Here is an 18,724-nt window from a genome sequence, read left to right as displayed (position 1 = left end):
CTAAAATTTTGGTGAGGATTTTGGCGTCTATGTTCATCAGTGATATTGGCCTATAATTCTCTTTTTTTGTAGTGTCTTTGCCTGGTTTTGTTATCAGGGTGATGGTGGCTTCATAGAATGAGTCTGGGAGTCTTCCCTCCTTTTCAATCGTCTGGAAGAGTTTGAGAAGGACTGGTATGAGTTCTTTGTATGTTTGGTAGAATTCCCCGGTGAAGCCATCCGGTCCTGGACTTTTATGTGTAGGGAGGTTTTTAATTGCTATTTCTATTTCCTTTCTAGTGATCGGATTGTTCAAGTGTTCAGTTTCTTCTTGATTCAGTTTTGGTGGACAGTATGTTTCCAGAAACATGTCCATCTCCTCTAGGTTATCCAGTTTGTTTCCATAGTTTTTCATAATATTCTCGTATGATATTCTGTATTTCTCTTTTGTTTGTTGTAATTTCTCCATTTTCCTTTCTTATTTTGCTAATTTGTGCTCTCTCTTTTTTCTTCTTTGTGAGTTTGGCCAGAGGTATGTCGATTTTATTTACTTTTTCAAAAAACCAGCTTTTGGTTTGGTTGATTTTTTCTATGGTCTTGTGAATCTCTATTGCATTTAATTCCTCTCTGATCTTTATTATTTCTTTCTTTCTGCTGCTTTTGGGGCTTTTTGTTCTTCTTTTTCTAAATGATTCAGGTGGTGGGTTAACTTGTTTATTTGAGATTGTTCTTCCTCTTTGAGGATGGCCTGTATCTCTATAAACTTCCCTCTTAGCACTTGCCTTTGCTGTGTCCCATAGGTTTTGAGTGGTTGTGCTTTCATTATCATTTGTCTCAAGGTATTTTTTAATTTCATCTTTGATTTCCTCATTGATCCATTGTTTTTTCCATAAAATATTGTTTAATCTCCATGCTTTTCTTCTTTTCTCCTTTGTTTCTCTGTTGTTGATTTCCAGTTTCATGGCATTGTTGTCAGTAAAGCTGCTTGAGATAATTTCTATCTTCTTAAATTTGTTGAGGTTTCTTTTGTGTCCAAGTACATGATCGATCCTGGAAAATGTTCCATGTGCAATTGAGAAGAATTTATATTCTTTTTTTTGGGGGTGTAATGCTCTGAAAGTATCCACCAAATCTAGTTTTTCTATTGTAGTATTTAATTTCTCTGTTGCCTTGTTTATTTTCTGTCTGGAAGATCTGTCTAGTGATGTTAATGCAGTGTTAAAATCTCCAACTATGATTGTATTCCCATCAATATCCCCCTTTATCTCTGTTAGTAATTCTTTTATGTACTTAGGTGCTCCTATATTGGGTGCATATATATTTACGAGCGTAATATCTTCATCTTGTATCACTCCTTTAATCATTATAAAATGTCCTTCTTTATTTTTCTTTATGGCCTTTGTTTTAAAGTCTATTTTGTCTGAAATCAGTACTGCAACACCTGCTTTTTTGGCTTTTCCATTTGCATGGAATATCCTTTCCAATCCTTTCACTCTCAGTCTATATGTGTCCTTCTCCCAAAAGTGGGTCTCTTGTATGCAGCATATTGAAGGTTCTTGCTTTATTATCCACTCTGCCACTCTATGTCTTTTGACTGGAGCATTTAGTCCATTAACATTTAGAGTAATTAATGATAGATGTGTGTTTATTGCCATTTTGAACTTATCTTTGCAGTTGAATTGGTATATCCTCTTTGTTCCTTTCTTCTTCCTTTTGTGGTTTGGTAATTTTCCTTTGTATTATCATGGATTTTATTTAATTTTTGTGACTCCCATGTAAATTTTTGAATTCTGGTTACCCTTTAATGTAAATCTATTAACCTATATCCGTTTTTAATAAACTGATAATAACATGATCTCAAACCCATCCTACTGTTAAAAAAATTTTAAAAATAAAGAAAAAAAATTCTATATTTCCCTGCCTCCCTCTCCCACTCTCAGTAATTTGTATGTCTTCTTTAATAATTTTGTGTTTTCTTTGTTTGTAATTCATGAGTTATCACCTTTCCAGTTGTACATTTCTCATTTCTGTAGCATCCTGCTGCGTTTCTATTTTGAATAGCCCTTTCAATATTTCTTTTAGCATGGGTTTATTGTTGCTAAACTCCTGCAGCTTTTTTTTGTCTGTGAAACTCTTTATTTCTCCTTCTCTCCTAAAGGATAGCCTTGCTGGATAAAGTATCCTAGGCTGCATCTTTTTTTCATTCAGAGCTTTGAATATATCTTGCCACTCCCTTCTGGCCTGTAGTGTTTGTGTAGAGAAATCAGCTGAGAGCCTTACGGGGGTTCCCTTGTAGTTCACTCTTTGCTTTTCTCTTGCTGCCTTTAGAATCATTTCTTTATCCTTGACTCTGGCCATCTTGATTATGATATGTCTTGGTGTGTGTCTATTTGGGTTCTTCCTGTTTGGGGCCCTCTGAGCTTCCTGTACTTGGATATTTGATTTCTTCTGTAAGTTTGGGAAGTTTTCAGTCATGATTTCTTCAAAAACCTTTTCAATTCCCTTTGATCCTTCTTCCCCTTCTGGGACCCCTATTATGCGAAGATTGGGACGCTTTATATTATCCCATAGGTCCCTTATGCTATTATCATTATTTTTTATTTGCTTATCTTGTAGTTCTTCTGAATGGGTGCTTTCTGTTGCCCTGTCTTCTATATCACTAATTTGTTCCTCTGCATTAACTAGTCGGCTTTTCACAGCTGTTAGATCATTCCTCATCTCTGTCAATGAGTTTTTCCATTTTGCTTAGCTCTTCTTTATAGCTTTTATTTCATTTTTGACATTTTTTATTTCTCTAAGCATTATCTCTTTTAATTCCTTCAGCAATTTGATCACTCCTTTTTTGAAATCTTGATCTAGTAGGCTATCGATGTCTATTTCATTGAGCTTTCTTTCAGGGGATTCCTCTTGTTCTTTTAATTGGGAAAGGTTTCTCTGCTTCATCTTGCTCATACCTTTCTGGCAGTGTGGTTTATGGAGTATCAGTTGTCTATTTTGGATCTTACGGATTTTATCTATTTAATGCATATTTAGTAATAGAACTTAGGGAAAAAAAGAAAAAAGAAAAAAAGAAAAAAAAAGAGAAAAAATAAGAGAGAGAGAGAAAGATTTTTAAAAGAAGGGAGAAAGAGGGTTTGAAAACAATGTATAATGAATAATAGAAGAGCGGGTTGAAGCAGAGTATTAATCGGGAGGAGACGTCCTTTTAAAACCTTTAAAAAAAAAAAAGGGTTGTGGGAGATTAATGTATGTGTTTGAAGCCTGTGTCTAATCAATAACAGGACATCAAAACCCAAGAGAAATAGAAATGAATTAAGAAGTAAAAATTAAAAGAGTAATTGAAAATAGAACAGGTAAAAACAGATTAAAAACAAAACAAAAACAAAAACAAAAAAAAACAAAACAAAAAAACAAACAAAAAAAAAATGGGGGGGTTGTCGGTGTTCTCCTGGAGTCTGTGTGCTTTTAATGTGAAGTCCTTCTGTCTTCATCCTGTTTTGGAAGCTCAGCTTGCTGTTTTCAGAGGCCCTCCGTTGGCGCCCTCTTCTGTGCTGTTTCCAGCACCTGTCCGCAAGCCGACCGCGCCACCTCCTAACACGGGGTCAGGTGCAGCTCTCCTCTGCTGCGGGCGGGCGGGTCACTGCCCCTCCGGATGCCGCAGTCAGATGTTGCCGACTGGCCAGGCAGGAGGGCAGTTCGTGCCCCCTCCCAGCAACTCGGTCAGGGGTTGTGTTCCTGCCCGACAGGCGGGGGGCCGCTCTCCCCCTGCCTGCGCCGCCTGTAGCTCCGCTGCTCTGTGTGGCTGCGCGCTCTATGCCGGCGCTCCGCCCTGGCCGGCGCTCCGCCCAGGCCGTCGCTCCGCCCTGTTTGCGCTCCGCCCCTTTCGGCGCTCAGCCCTGGTCGCGCTCCGCGCGTGGGCTCGGGAAAGACCGAGGGGCAGCCTCGTCCTTACTCCGAGCCAAGATCCAGCTGCTTGTTTGTCTTTGTGGAGCAAGTTCTCTGGGGGACCAGAATGGAAGGATCCTATCTGCCCAGGGCTGTAGGCCCTTCTCAGTCTGGCCCTTGAGGCTGCTAAGCCCTTCGGTGCGGACGCAGGTTTTGCCTCTGCCCCCACCTGGGTGTTAAGCGCCGGAGAATATGGCGGCTCTGCCTGGGCCCCTCCCCTCTTCCCCTGAAAAGTTTCCGCGGGTTTTCAGAGATTGGGGTATGCACCCTTCCCCCGAGAGCACATTAACCTTGCTGTTTTATGGAGGGCCCAGGTTGTTCTGTCCTGTACACCCACAGCCCCGGCGCCCAGCCCCTTGCAGTCCCCTGGAGCTGCCTCCGTGCAGCCGCCCCCGTCCTCCGCCCGGCTTGTGCAGCCTGGCCCTGCCGGCTGCTGTCGGCCCACGTCTCAGGCTGTGTGTCAGGGGGACGCTCTGTTCCCATTTAACTTAGTTCTGTCAGACAAGGGCTGCTCTGTACAGATCGGAGCCTTGGAGGCTCCCCCTCTGTCCCGCTGGCCTCTCAATTGGAGAGGGGTGACCCAGCGAGCAAGTGCCAGTCCTCCTTTGCCGCTCCGTCCCCGCGGGACATGTCCCGCGCTGCTTTGCCTTTTGTTCTTTCTTTTTTCCTTTTCTCCTACCAGATTTTTGGCGTCTTTATGTTTTGAAGAGGGCGATGATCTGTTGGAGTTCCGCAGGTGCTCTGGTTGGCTGAGTGTGTCTGTAGTTGTGGGTCTTGGTGTATTTGTGGGAGAGGGTGACTTACAAGCGTCCTTCTACTCCGCCATCTTGCCCGGAAGTAAATTGAATTCTTAAGTATAGTTACACATTCAGCATGTCAGAAAAACAAAATACAATGGTTTTATGATTATATTTTTGAGTTGAAGATAAAATCCATCAATCAGTGACTACTGGGAAAAAATGTGTGTATTTATGAGTATGGAGTGTTGTCAGGAGATAAGAGCAGATTTTGAAGCAGCTGAATAAGGATGGCTGTTTAAAATTCAGATGAAATTTGGAGCAAGACTCTTTTCATATGGCTGTTTCAAAATTTTGTATAATTTTTTTAATACCACATAATGCATCCCTAGCTTTCATCTAATCCATTACACCTACTTTGCCCTTGAACCCACTGCAAAGTGTCAAGGATGGGGTTAGGATGTCTATTTACATTAATTGAATAATTACTGTTTCCTTATCTCATTTTTTCTCATAGAAGAAAGATTGTTAATGTTAAATGAGTCTAATTTAGTTCATATTGACAATATTTCCTCTTTCTTCTTTGTTTTTAGATTGTCCTTGTAAAGTGTGAACGAAAATACTGCAATGTAAAGGAATACTTCAACCACATCAGTAAACAAAGAATGCTAAAACCAAGCCATCAGCAGTTGCTGCCACCCCTCAGTGAGGAGAGGCCTGAAGCCCAGCCTCTCAGCCACTCACAATGGTGCCCTCTGAGCAGACTTAGAATAAGAAAGGACAGGATACTGGCCCTAGATAGCTAGATGCTTGTCAAAGGAATGAATTCAGCGAGCTTAAATGTTTGCTTCGTCTCATACATAGAAAAGCACTAATTCTTTATATTGATATTGACTGAAAAAACTGAGCAGCCTAAAGTTAAGAGTTATGTTTTATTTGGAGAGAGGACTCGACCGGGATGACAGCCTCTCAGACCAATTTCAGGGAGTGTTCGGAGCTCGACTCTCCCGCCAAATTAAACATAACTCTTAACTTTTAGGCTGTGCATTTATTTCAGTTGACAGTTTTGGCAACCATAAAGGGACCCAGAGCAGACTTCTCTCCTTCACCTGAACTATAAGAGGAACTGGAGCCTTGGTACCAGCACTGGCCATTTGTGCCCACCCGCCTCCTCGGGTAGTTAAGATGAATTTGGGTGAGTCTCTCCTATTTCTTAACTCTCCCATATTGATTGATGATCCCGAGGTTCATTTGGTGGTGTATCAAGGTGCCTGGCCCTCCAGTTGAAAGGTGCTGAGGGGAAATACCCACCCAGTGGAGACATGCTGAATGGGACCTAGTTGAAAGATACTGGGAACTACCCATTCAGTGGAGACGTCCCAGGTGGGGCTGCTTTAAAGTGTCAAGTGAAATAAATGTGCAGCCTAAAAGTTAAGAGTTATGTTTTATTTGGTGGAAGGACTTGAGCCAGGATGACAGCCTCTCAGATTACTCAGAGGGAAGAGGTAGGGGAGGAGCTAGGGTATATAGGAGCTTTACAACAAAGACTACATAGGTGGAACAATAGAACATTACTTATTATCTAAAGAAAGCCAGGCATCTCAAGTAAAAGAATTAAGTGCTTTTTTTATGTATGGGAGGAAGCAAACATTTGGGCTTACTGAATCCATTCCTTTGACAAGGACCTACCTATCTAGGGCCAGTATCCTGTCCTTTCTTATTCTGTGTCTGCTCAAAGGGTACCATTGTAAGTGGCTGCAGAGGCTGGGCTGGAGGCCTGTTCTCACTGGGGGTTGGCGACAGGCTCTGATGACTTGGTTTCAGCATTCTTTGTTTACTAATATGGTTGCAGTATTTTCACTCACATTGCAGTATTTTCCTTTACAGTGCTCCCCCTTGGTCCTAAATTCGACCAACATTTTGGAAGACATTTAGTGCCCAATTTTGTCCCACAGTGCTAGGAAGGCTCATTCCTAGTTAAGGTGAAGAATCTGTTGACATGCAACTCAAGGTGTTAGGTTTTTCATCAGGCCCTGTTAATATTAAATGTTCTCTGGATCACCTGTCTTACTAATCTATTATGATCCAGGAAATGTTTATCCATCATTGCTCATTTCCATACCTAGAATCACACTATTATAATTATTTCATGCAAGGTTATAAATTTTATCTATTATTTTATGGTGTTTAGCCATCATCAATCTTGTTGGAGGCCAAGTTACACATTGGGAAATAGAAGAGACAACAATCTTATAAAATGGACAGGATATAAGTAATACAGCTAGTAACTTTTAAAAAGTCATGAGTAAGGATTTAATAGTTGAGAAGTAACATTTTTGGGTTAACATTTTGCTTGTGCTTCTGATTGAGCTTGAGTGATCTTGTAACAAAAGTCATATTTATGATCAGGCACAAGGCAGGTATAATTAATTGGCCAGGTGAGGTCTCTCACCTTGTAATCTCAATAGTGGCCTAAACAGAACTATCATATCTTTTTAGAATAACAATTCTGAGGGCTAACTATTTAGACCGTTGGAGTAGGGAAACCCACCAAGGTAACACAGAAGTACTAGACATAGGTAATTTACCATAAACATAACAATTGGATTAGTTCATAATCAAAAGTGAGAGCAAATATCAAAATAATTGTTATGCAGGCCTGCTCCAGTGTCTTGGGTCAGCTGTCTACCTCAGGTGTTCTCTTCTCATCCTGGTCTGTTAGCTTTTACTTCATTTGAGCATTGTTTAAAGGTGAGCAGTAATCTAAAGTCCAGTCCACTGCAGGGGCTCTTTTGGACTGGAAATTAACCCAAAAGTCAATTTCCTTTAGCTTTCACTGTGCATGATCTAGATAAGAGTACCTGATAAAGGATCCTTCCATTCAGGTTGGAGACAGTTTTTAAGTCATGCCTGTTCCAGTATGTACAATCCCCTGGTTGCAGGTCATGGGGCATCAGATTTTTACCCAAGGATAGATTACTGAAACAAGTAACAAACAGAAACAAACCTAGAGTGTCCTTTTAATAATTCAAATAATCTTTGCAGCAATGTAACATAACAGCAAGAAATGATCTGGGAAGTGTCTTAGTAAATATAGACCTCAATTAACAAAACTAGAATTTAATATCCAATAAAATATAAATTTTTCCCTCTAAACTTACCCTCAATTTTATCAAATATACTCAAATCAATATTAACTTGTTTATAAGTTAAGCCTAATTATTTGATCATATAGGCTCTTTTAAATTGGCTGTGTTGGAAGTTCTAATAAGGAGTCTCAGGCTAGAATTTTAATAAGGTTTCCCAAGGCCAAGAAAGCCACGTCAAGGGCTGACCATAAATTTTTACCTTACAAATTTAGGTAAGTTGTCTTCTCTTTAAGGTCCGTAAAATACCTTGAGATTCCTATATCTGTAAGGAGATGATCTTCCTAATTTATCTGAAAGAGCCACTGGGGACCAAAGAGTTTCCAGTCTCTGGAGGGATCAGATAGAGAGAAAAGATAACTGTTCCAAGTCTGCTTCCATAGGTATAATTCATCAAATTGCTGTGAATCCTAACTAGCCTAAGGAGAAGAATTTCTTTATATCTGGGAAACAGGTTAAAAGCCAGTATTATTTCAGACAAAATCTAAAATTATAATCATATTCATCAGTTTACTCAGTCCCATGTAACTAATCCTTTTGGTAACAGTTTTATTAAATCAGTTTTCATTAGAACTTTAAAATGACTTACCCAGTTTAGTTCAGTTCTATAGTTTGAATTTATTAGAAGCCAGTAAATCTCCTTGAAGAGAAAGCATTTTGTAAAATCATCAGAATAAAACAATAACTGTCTATAAATGACAAAAGATTTAAAAGCATGGTTAAATGCCATTACACTGTAATCAATTAAGAAACCTGGTCACAAGAACCAGAAATATGACTGGTAACATTTCAGATACACCAGAATTCTAGGAAGTCCATATAATTTCTGGAATATCTATAATGATATTTTCTTATACAATATAACCTAGGAGCATTTATTATTCACTTGAAAATAATTCCCATGTAAGTTAACATATCAAATGAAGCAATAGTTTAAAATCTCTCTTTGGGATGTTTCAGGGGCCCTCTGTAGCATCCCAAAGTTAACGGGAGATCAAAAGAACTTTAATCAGAAATTGATATTTGGGAAGCTTGTTAAAAGGTTTTAAAACACTTGGTTAGATAAAAGTATAGGTTAATGTAATGTAGTCCTTATTAAAAAGAAAATATTTCAAATGTAAAGACAAAACAGATCACTTAAGGAGTTTAAGTAGGTTTACAATCTGTTACTGTAGGCAGATTAATATTTCAAGAAAACTTTGCCCATTTAACAAAGAGAAAACCAAATCTCATCTTGTACAGGCTTACTATTAAGATACATTTACTTTGACCAAAATTATTCTAAATTTACCCAGTCCTGATCATGTACAAAACCCTTTTCTCAGGGATCTTCCACAAACCTTCCACAAATTTCTATACTCATATTATTTTGTCACCTTTTTTTTTTTTTCCATATAGAAGCAACCAGATTCAGGACAAAGTCACTATATTCCATTAACAAAATATAATTTCATTCCTTATATCTTCCTTTACACATTCATCTTACTTTCTTAAGATACTGAGATGTTTTCCTTAATAATAGAGAATATTTCAGGGTGGCACAAACCATTAATTAATATTTTTAAACACCTTAATTTCTCTGTAAGAGGAAGTCAAATTTTAAGTAATTAATATTTTAATCTTATTTTATCTGAAAATGACATTGCTATTTAATAAACTACCATCATTTAACTTAATTTAGCTGAACTCTATAATTTAAAGATACCAAATATTTAGAGATTATTTTAAGCATATATATATATATATACACACACACACACACACACATATACATATACATATACATATACATGTATACATATATATACTTTTTTTCTAGCCCTATAAATATATACATTTTAAACTCGGGTAAGTAAAGAGAACTTGTTTGAACATTAATGTTCTGGAAAAGTAGGTGATCCCTTTGTCTTTTTTTTTTTTTCTTTTACTTTACACAGTGTAGTGTCAAAACCTTGTATCTTAATCCAAAAATGTCCATTTTATTTATCCCATTCACTATAACCATGTAAAAATTTTTATCCATTTGGAATGAGTCCCTTATTATTATTTTTTCTCTCGTTAAGAAAAAAAATCTTTTGACATTTTTAAATTCCTTTTTTCATTTACTGAACCTAATTAACATTAATTATTCTAATGTTTTTACTAACATCTCTAAAACCCATTGAAGGGAAAGGGAAAACACAAATTTAGATTTCCAAACTTTTTTTTTTTTTAAACTAAGTTCTTAGGTTGAACATTAGACATATTTTTCCACCTTTAAGCTTGATTGATTTTAATAGGTACCAATTAAACAGCTGTTTATGAGAGCTCTCTTAACTTTCACCAATTTAGAAGTTTTCCAAATTAAAGAATCCGTCATATAGCCATCAATTTACATATATATAAATAAAATTTGAAAGTGTACCCCCCAAAAGGTAAAGGCCTTTATAGTCCAGGCTGATGCAACAAAGGTTAAGATGGTAAAATGCCTGAGAATTGGTATAGTCAAAGAATTGTTCAGAATCCCAATTTATTTGCTTGGCTGCCATATGTACAAAATACTTTTATCTTTTGGATGGCAGAGTCCAACTTTTCCTTTAAAAAAAAAAGGAAACACATATATACATAAATACACACTCATAAAACACCCAGAGAAGGATAAAACGTTTACATTTCAAGGACATAGGAAGAGAAATCCAAGTTCCCCTTAAAGGGGCTTCTGTTTTCATAATGTCAGAATTCCAAAAAAAATAAAGTTTTTATCAGGCTTGGCTAATTATTTTCAGAGTGAGATTTTTTTAAATTCCCAATTAAATTTGTAAGTTTTATACATACATAAACCTGGATAGGTTATTACTTGGAGGCTGGCAATCTGTCACTTCTTGTTCTTTTGTTTTGAAATTTCTATTTCCCATTCAAAGCTGTGGTTGTCAGAATAAAATCGCTAGTAAGATTTCCTGCAGGGACAACTGCACGGCATGAGGTCTTTGCCTCTACCACTCCTGCAAGTTTCTCAGTCACTTAAGAAAGCTGTCGCCAGCCTGGAGAAGGGTCCCATTTTTGGAGCTGTAAGGTTCCTCATAAGATTTTTACTTTTATCGCAACAAATTCAATGGAGGTAGCCAAATTGCAGAAAGTGTTAGACCAGCCTCTTACCTAACCACACGGTCCAGACCTCAGTATCTTTCAGCTGGGCCCCACCTGGGATGTCTCCACTGGGTCGGTATTTCCCTGGTATCTTTCAACCAGCCCCAATATGGATGTCCACACTGAGTGGGTATTTCCCGGTATCTTTCAACCAGGCCCCACCCAGCATGTTTCCACTAGGTTGGTATTTCCCCCCAGTATCTTTCAACTGGAGGGCCAGGTAGCTGGATACACAGCCAAATAAAACTCAGTATCAGACAATATGGGAGATCCGAGAACTAGGAAAGACTCACCCACATTTGTCTGGACTCCACGAGGAGGCGGATGGGCACAAAGGGCCTCTGCTGGTACCAAGGATCAGCTTCCTCATAGAGTTCAGGCTCAAGAGAGAAGTCTGCTCTGGGTCCCTTCGTGGTCACCAACACTGTCAACTGAAATAAATGCACAGCCTAAAATTTAAGAGCTACGTTTTAATTGGCAGAAGGACTCCTCTCAGATTTCTTGGAGGGACTACTCTGAAAAGGTAGGGGAGGAGCTAGGATATATAGGAGCTTTACAATAGAGACCAGCTAGGTGGAACAATAAAAGATTACTTGTTATCTAAAGAAATCCAGGCATCTCAAGTTAAAGAATTTAGTGCTTTTCTTTGTATGAGAGGAAGCAAACATTTGGGCTCACTGAATTCATTCCTTTGACAAGCACCTACCTATCTAGGGCCAGTATCCTGTCCTTTCTTATTCTGAATCTGCTCAGAGGGCACCAGTGTGAGTGGCTGCAGAGGCTGGGCTGCAGACCGCTCCCCACTGGGGGGTGATGGCAGCCAAAGATGACTTAGTTTCAGCATTCTTTGTTTACTGATATGGTCGCAGTATTTTCACTCACATTGCATTATTTTCATTCACAATATTAAGCCTTAGTGATTTGAGCAAGCAAATTCAGCTTACTCCAACTGTTATTTATAAGCAGTAAATGTATATTGTAATACCTAATTCATAAATAAGTTTTAAAGTAAAGATATGAAATCTCTAGGTTTTGTCTGTTTATAAGTCTGTGTACACATTGTAGATATTAGATAATTCTACTGCTAAAAAGAAGTAATGTGGTGTGATAAAATTCTAAGTAAATTAAATGCAAATGACATCAGAGCTTTTGGGTAAATTATTTAAAATATATTTCTAAAAATGTATGCTTAAAATAATCTCTAAGTATTTGGTATCTTAAAAGTATAGAGTTCTGCTAAATTAAGTAAAATGATGGGAGTTTATAAAATAGTTATACTATTTTCTGATAAAATAAGATTGAAATATTAATTACTTAACATTTGACTTCCTCTTGCAGAGAAACTAAAGGTGTTTAGAAATATTAATAAATGGTTGGTGCCTCCCTGAAATATTCTCTACAATTAAGGGAAACATCTCAGTATCCTAGGAAAGTAAGATGAATGTGTAAAGGAAGATATAAGGAATGGAATTATATTTTGTTAATGGAAGACAGTGACTTTGTCCTGAATCTGGTTACTTCTAAATGGAAAAAAAAAAAAAAAAAGGGGGGGGACAAAATAATATGAGTAAGGAAGGTTGTGGAAGGCTTGTGGCAGAGGAACCCCGAGGAAAGAGTTTTGTATGTGGTCGTGATTGACTAAGTTTAGAATAAATTTGGTCAAAGTAAATAAATCTTACAAGTAAACTGGTGCAAGACTAGATTTCGTTTTCTCTATTTTAAGAAGACAAAGTTTTCTCAAAATGTTAATCTGCCTTCAGTATCAGATTGTAAAGCTACTTTTACTCCTTAAGTGATCTGTTCTGCCTTTACTTTTGAAATATTTCCTTGTTAATGAATAAGTACTATTTCACAGTGATCTATACTTTAATCTGCCCAAGTGTTTTGAAACCTTTTAACAAGTTTCCCAAATATCAATTTCTGATTAAAGTTCTTTTGATCTCCCGTTAACTTTGGGATGCTACAGAGGGCCCCTGAAACATCCCAAAGAGAGATTTTAAACTATTAAGTTTCATTTGATATGTTAAATAACATGGGAAGTATTGTCAAGTGAAAAATAAATTTTTCTATGTTATATTGTATGAGAAAATATTATTAATATAGATATTATAGAATTTATATGGACTCCCTAAATTTCTGGTGTATCTAAATTGTTACCAGTTATAATTCTGGTTATTGTGACCAGGTTTCCTTATTGATTACACTGTAACGGTGTTTATCCATGCTTTTAAATCTTTTGTCATTTATAGACAGTTAATTGTTTTATTCTGATGATTTTGCAAAATACTTTCTCTCCAAGGAAATTTACAGGTTTCTAACAAATTTCAAACTATAGGACTGAACTAAACTCCGTAAGAAATTTTAAAGTTCTAAAGAAAAGTCTGATTTAATAAAACTGTTAACAAAAGGACTAGTTACATGGGAATGAGTAAACTGATGAGTATGTTTAGAATATTTTATTTTGTCTGAAATATTTCTTGCTTTTAATCTGCTTCCCAGACATAAAGAAATTCTTCTCCTTAGGCTAGTTATGATTCACAGCAAGTTGATGAATTATACCTATGTAAGAAGACTTGGAACTGTTATCTTTTCTATCTGATCCCTCCAGAGACTGGAAACTCTTAGGTCCCAAGTGGATCTATTAGATAAATTAGGAAGATCATCTCCTAACAGATATAGGAAACTCAAGGTATTTTAAGGACCATAGAGAAAAGAATTTATTTAAACCTGTAAGACAAAAATCTATGACAAAACCTTGCAGTGGCTTTCCTGGCCTTGGGATACCTTATTAACATTCTAGCCTGAGACTCCTTGGTAAAAGTTCCAACACAGCCAATTTAAAATAGCCTATATGATCAAATAATCAGACTTAACTTGTAAACAAATTAATCTTGATTTGGCTATATTTGATAAAAATGAGGGTAACTTTAGAGAAAAGAAGTTTATATTTTAGTGGATATCAAATTCTAGTTTTGTTAATTGAGGTCTATATTTACTAAGACACTCCCCAAATCATTTCTTGCTGTTATGTTACATTGCTGCAAAGTTTAATCGAATTATTAAAAGGACACATTTGTTTTCTTTCTGAAGCTCAGTAATCTATCCTTGGGTAAAGATCTGATGCCCCATGACCTGCAACCAGGGGATTGTACATAATGAAACAGGCATGACTTAAAAAACTGTCTCCAACCTGAATGGGAGGACCCTTTATCAGGTACACTTAATTAGACCATGCACAGTGAAAGCTAAAGGAAATTGACTTTTGGGTTAATTTCCAATCCAAAAGAGCCCCAATAGTGGACTGGCCATTAGAGTACTGCTCACCTTTAAACAATGCTCAAATGGAGAGGAATCTACCAGGCCATGATGAGAAGAAGACAACATCTGAGGTAGACAGCTGACCCAAGACACTGGACCAGGGCTGTATGCCAATTACCCTGATGATTGATCACACCTTTGATTATGAACTAATCCAATTGTTAAGTTTATGGTAAATTACCTATGCCTAGTACTTCTGTGTTACCTTGGTGGTTTTCCCTACTCCAATGGTCTAACTAGATAGTCCACAGAAAAATTTATTCTAAAAAGAAATGATAGTTCTGTTTAGGCCACTATTGCCATTACAAGGTGGGAGACCTCACCTGGCCAATTAATAATACCTGCTTTGAGCCTGAACATAAATATGAATTTTCTTATAAGATCACTCAACCTCAACCAGAAACACAAGCAAAATTTTAACCCAAAGATGTAACTTCTCAACTATTAAATCCTTACTCGTGACTTCATTAACGTTACTAGGTGTATTACTGATATCCTGTCTATTTTATAAGATTGTTGTCTCTTCCATCCCAGTGTGTAACTAGGCCCCCAACAAGATTGATAATGGCTAAACATCTTAAAGAAATTGATAAAATTTATAACTCCACATAAATATTTGTAATAGTGTGATTCTAGGTATGGGATTGAGCAACAGAGGATAAACATTTCCTGGATCATAATAGATTAATAAGACAGGTGATCCAGAGAACTTTTAGTATTAACAAGGCCTGATAAAAAAACCTAACACCTTGAGTCGCATGTCAACAGATTCTTCACCTTAACTAGGAATGAATATTCCCAGCACCGTGGGACAAAATTGGGCACAAAATATCTTCCAAAATATTGGTCGAATTTAGGACTAAGGGGGAGCACTGTGAAGGAAAATGCTGCAATGTGAGTGAAAATACTGCGACCATATTAGTAAAAAAGAATGCTGAAACCAAGTCAAGAGCAGCTGCCACCACACCCCAGTGAGTACAGGCCTCCAGCCCAGCCTCTGCAGCCACTCACAATGTTGCCCTCTAAGCAGACTCAGAATAAGAAAGGACAGGATACTGGCCCTAGATAGGTAGGTGCTTGTCAAAGGAATGAATTCAGTGAGCCCAAATGTTTGCTTCCTCTCATACATAGAAAAGCACTAAATACTTTAACTTGAGATGCCTGGTTTTCTTTAGATAACAAGTAATCTTTTATTGTTCCAACTACCTGGTCTTTGTTGTAAAGCTCCTTTATATCCTAGCTCCTCCCGTACCTCTTCAAAGCGGTCCCTCAGAGTGATCTGAGTGACCTTCATCCTGGCTCGAGTCCTCCCACCAAACAAAACATAACTCTTAAATTTTAGGCTGCACATTTATTTCATTCGACAGTTTTGGTGACCCTGAAGGAATCCAGAGCAAACTTCTGTCCTTCGCCTGAACTCAACAAGGAAGCAGATCCTTGGTACCAGCAGTGGCTTTTTGTGCCCATCCTCCTCCTGGCGGAGTCCAGACAAGTTTGGGTGAGTCTCTTGGTTCTCGGGTTGTGAAGGAAAAGCCAGGCTGGGGTAACACATTAACCCTTAAATCTAAGTGCAACAAGTGTAGGATTACTGATCTGAGTTCTACTGGGCTAACTGGTTAATCTATGTTAATAAGTGTCCATTTGCTGATTCCCTGCTTATTTTATTTTATTTATTTATTTATTTTGCTAGCCAACTGGATTTTCAAAGAGACATACCTGGCCTTGAAATGTTGGTTTGCTGCCTCCCTGCCTCTACTTTTGTGATAATGATACTGCTAAAGCTGTTACACAGCTATTGGCCAAGTCTCCCAAGCTTCTAATTAACCCTATAAAACCTCATGCACACGTCTTGGAGGTGCTCAGATCTTCAGAGCAGGAGCCCCTCTGAGCCTGCCGACATGATAAATCTGACTACTCCAACCCTCCGAGTGGTGCTTGTTTCTTGCAGGCCTGTCATTTCCGTAACAAGATCTCTCATATTGGTTCATAATCCTAAGTTTTATTTGAGGGTGTATCCAGGAAACTGTCCCTCCAGTTGAAAGATACTGGAGGGAAATACCCACCCAGTGGAGACACGCTGGGTGGTGCCTGGTTGATACATACCGGGAAATACCGACCTAGTAGAGACATCCAGGGTGGGGCTGGTTGAAAGATACCAGGGAAATACCGACCCAGTGGAGACGTCCTAGGTGGGGCATGGTTGAAAGATACTGGGGTTTGGACTGAGTGGTTAGATAAGAGGCTGGTCTAACGCTTACCTCAATTTTGCTACCTCCACTGAATTTGTTGGGATAAAAGTAAAAATCTTATGAGGAACCTTACAGCTCCAAAAATGGGACCCTCCTCCAGGCTGGCGACAGCTTTCTCAGGTGACTGAGAAACTTGCAGGAGTGGTAGAGGCAAAGACCTCATGCCGTGCAGTTGTCCCTGCGGGAAATCTTACTAGCGATTTTATTCTGACAACCAGAGCTTCAAATGGGAAATATAACTTTCAAAACAGAAGTAAAAGAAATGACAGATTGCCAGTCTCCAACTAATACTCCAGCCAGATTTATGTATATATAAAACTTACAACTTTAATTGGGAATTATAAAAGAAAAACTCACCCTGAAAATAACTAGTCAGGCCTGATAAAAACACTTTTTGGAATTCTGACCTTATAAAAACAGAAGCCCCTTTAAGGGGAACTTGGATTTCTCTTCCTGTGTCCTTGAAATGTAAATGTTTTATCTTTCTCTGGGTGTTTCTGTGTGTGTGTGTGTGTGTGTGTGTGTGTGTGTGTGTGTATGTGTTTCTCTTTTTTAAAGGAAAACGGGCTCTTCCATGCAAAAGGTAAAAGTATTGCGTACATACGGCGGCCGAGCAAATAAATTGAGATTCTCAACAATCCTTTGATTGTACCAATCCTCATGCATTTTGCCATCTTAAACTTTGTTGCATCTGCCTGAATCACAAAGGCCTTTACCTTTTGGGGAGTAAACTTTTGAATTTTATTTAGGCAAGACCCCCACTTTCATGTGGAAAAACCTGTTCATCTTATTGGTTTAAAATCACTGCATATATACATTAATTGATGGCCATTTAATGGATGCTTTTATTTGGAGAAATTTCTAAATTGGTGAAAGTTGAAAGAGCTCTCATTATAAATAGCTCTTATATTAGTGGTAGGGAAATGACAGGCCAGCAAAGAACAAGCACCATTCAGAGGGTTGGATTACTCAGATATATTACGCTGGCGGGCTCAGAGGGGCTTCTGCTCCGAAGCTCTGAGCACCTCGAAGATGTGTGCATGTGGTTTTATAGGGTTAATTACAAGATTAGTTTATTCAGTCAATAGGCATGGAATAGCTTTAGCAGCATCATTATCACAAAAGTAGAGATAGGAAGGCAACAAACCAACATTTCAAGGCCAGATATGTCTCTTTGAAAATCCAGCTGGCTAGCAAAAAAAACAAAAACAAAACAAGACAAAAAAAAAAAAAAGACATGAGCAGGGAATCAGCAAACCGACACTTTTTACACTTAGCTTTATGAGTTGTCTTGTTAGCCCAGCCTGGCTTTTTCTTATTCCCCTCTCTTGATGCTTTCACATCCTTTGTTGGAGTAAGCATCATCATGTATCTGTTGTAAGGGCTCGTAATTGGAGGCTAACATCTGTAGTTTTATAGCCTCTATCTGCTCCCTGGCAAAGTGGTTCAGAAGTTTAGGATACAGGGCCCAAATAGCAGAACTGCAAAAAACAGGAGCAATGGTTTTATGAAAGGTGCCAGCCAGGAGGTCTAGCCTCAGGGGCCTGTCCACAGGCTTTTGTGTAAAATATGTTTTTTTGTGTGTTTTTTTGGTTTGTTTTTGTGTTTTTTTTTTTTTCTTTTTGCCACTCAGTCTTGTAACTCTTGAACCATCCCTCTGATAATTTCTGATTGATTGGCATAAAAACAGCACTCTTCGTTTAGGAAGTGGCATAGTCCCCCCTTTCTGGCCATGAGCAGGTCCAGGCCCCTCCTGTTTTGTAAGATCATCTCGGCCAGAGAGTTAATCTGATTTTGCAGTGCTCCCAGGGTTTTTGTCATTTATTGGAGATCCTGGCTGAACTCACCTGTAAGCTGATAATAGTAATGAGAGGATGAGGCTATGCCATCGATTTCTGTGCCCACCCCTGCTGTCATTTTGAACCCCACTAGCAAGGGGAGTGAAGGTATTAGCGTCAGTAACATCAACCTTATGATTATCTTAGACATGATGCTGGGGTGATGGCACTAGTTATAACAAGGTGTAAAATAGCTATCAGGATCCTGTGGCCTATATTCCAGTCAGGTGGGGCGGCACTAGCCAGCCTCACTGCTAATACACAGACAGGTATAGCAAACAAGGAAAGAGGCAAGGGAGCACAAGAGGAGTATATTTAACAGTTTTGTTGAGCTTTTCTCAAGCTTTGGCCATGCTTTGACTAGCCAGCTTCTGGGTGTGGCTAGA

The 18,724-nt window shown here is 38.3% G+C and overlaps 1 pseudogene; it reads left to right on the top strand.

Annotated features, from left to right (window-relative positions):
- The window catches only part of LOC102543853 (kinesin-like protein KIF21A), a 53,488-nt pseudogene that overhangs the window by 14,037 nt on the left and 20,727 nt on the right, over positions 1-18,724 (top strand).

Source organism: Vicugna pacos, chromosome 14 (assembly GCF_048564905.1).
Source record: "Vicugna pacos chromosome 14, VicPac4, whole genome shotgun sequence".
Classification (NCBI taxonomy): domain Eukaryota; kingdom Metazoa; phylum Chordata; class Mammalia; order Artiodactyla; family Camelidae; genus Vicugna; species Vicugna pacos.
Note: the sequence above shows the minus strand (reverse complement) of the source record. Positions and strands in the feature narration are given on the sequence as shown.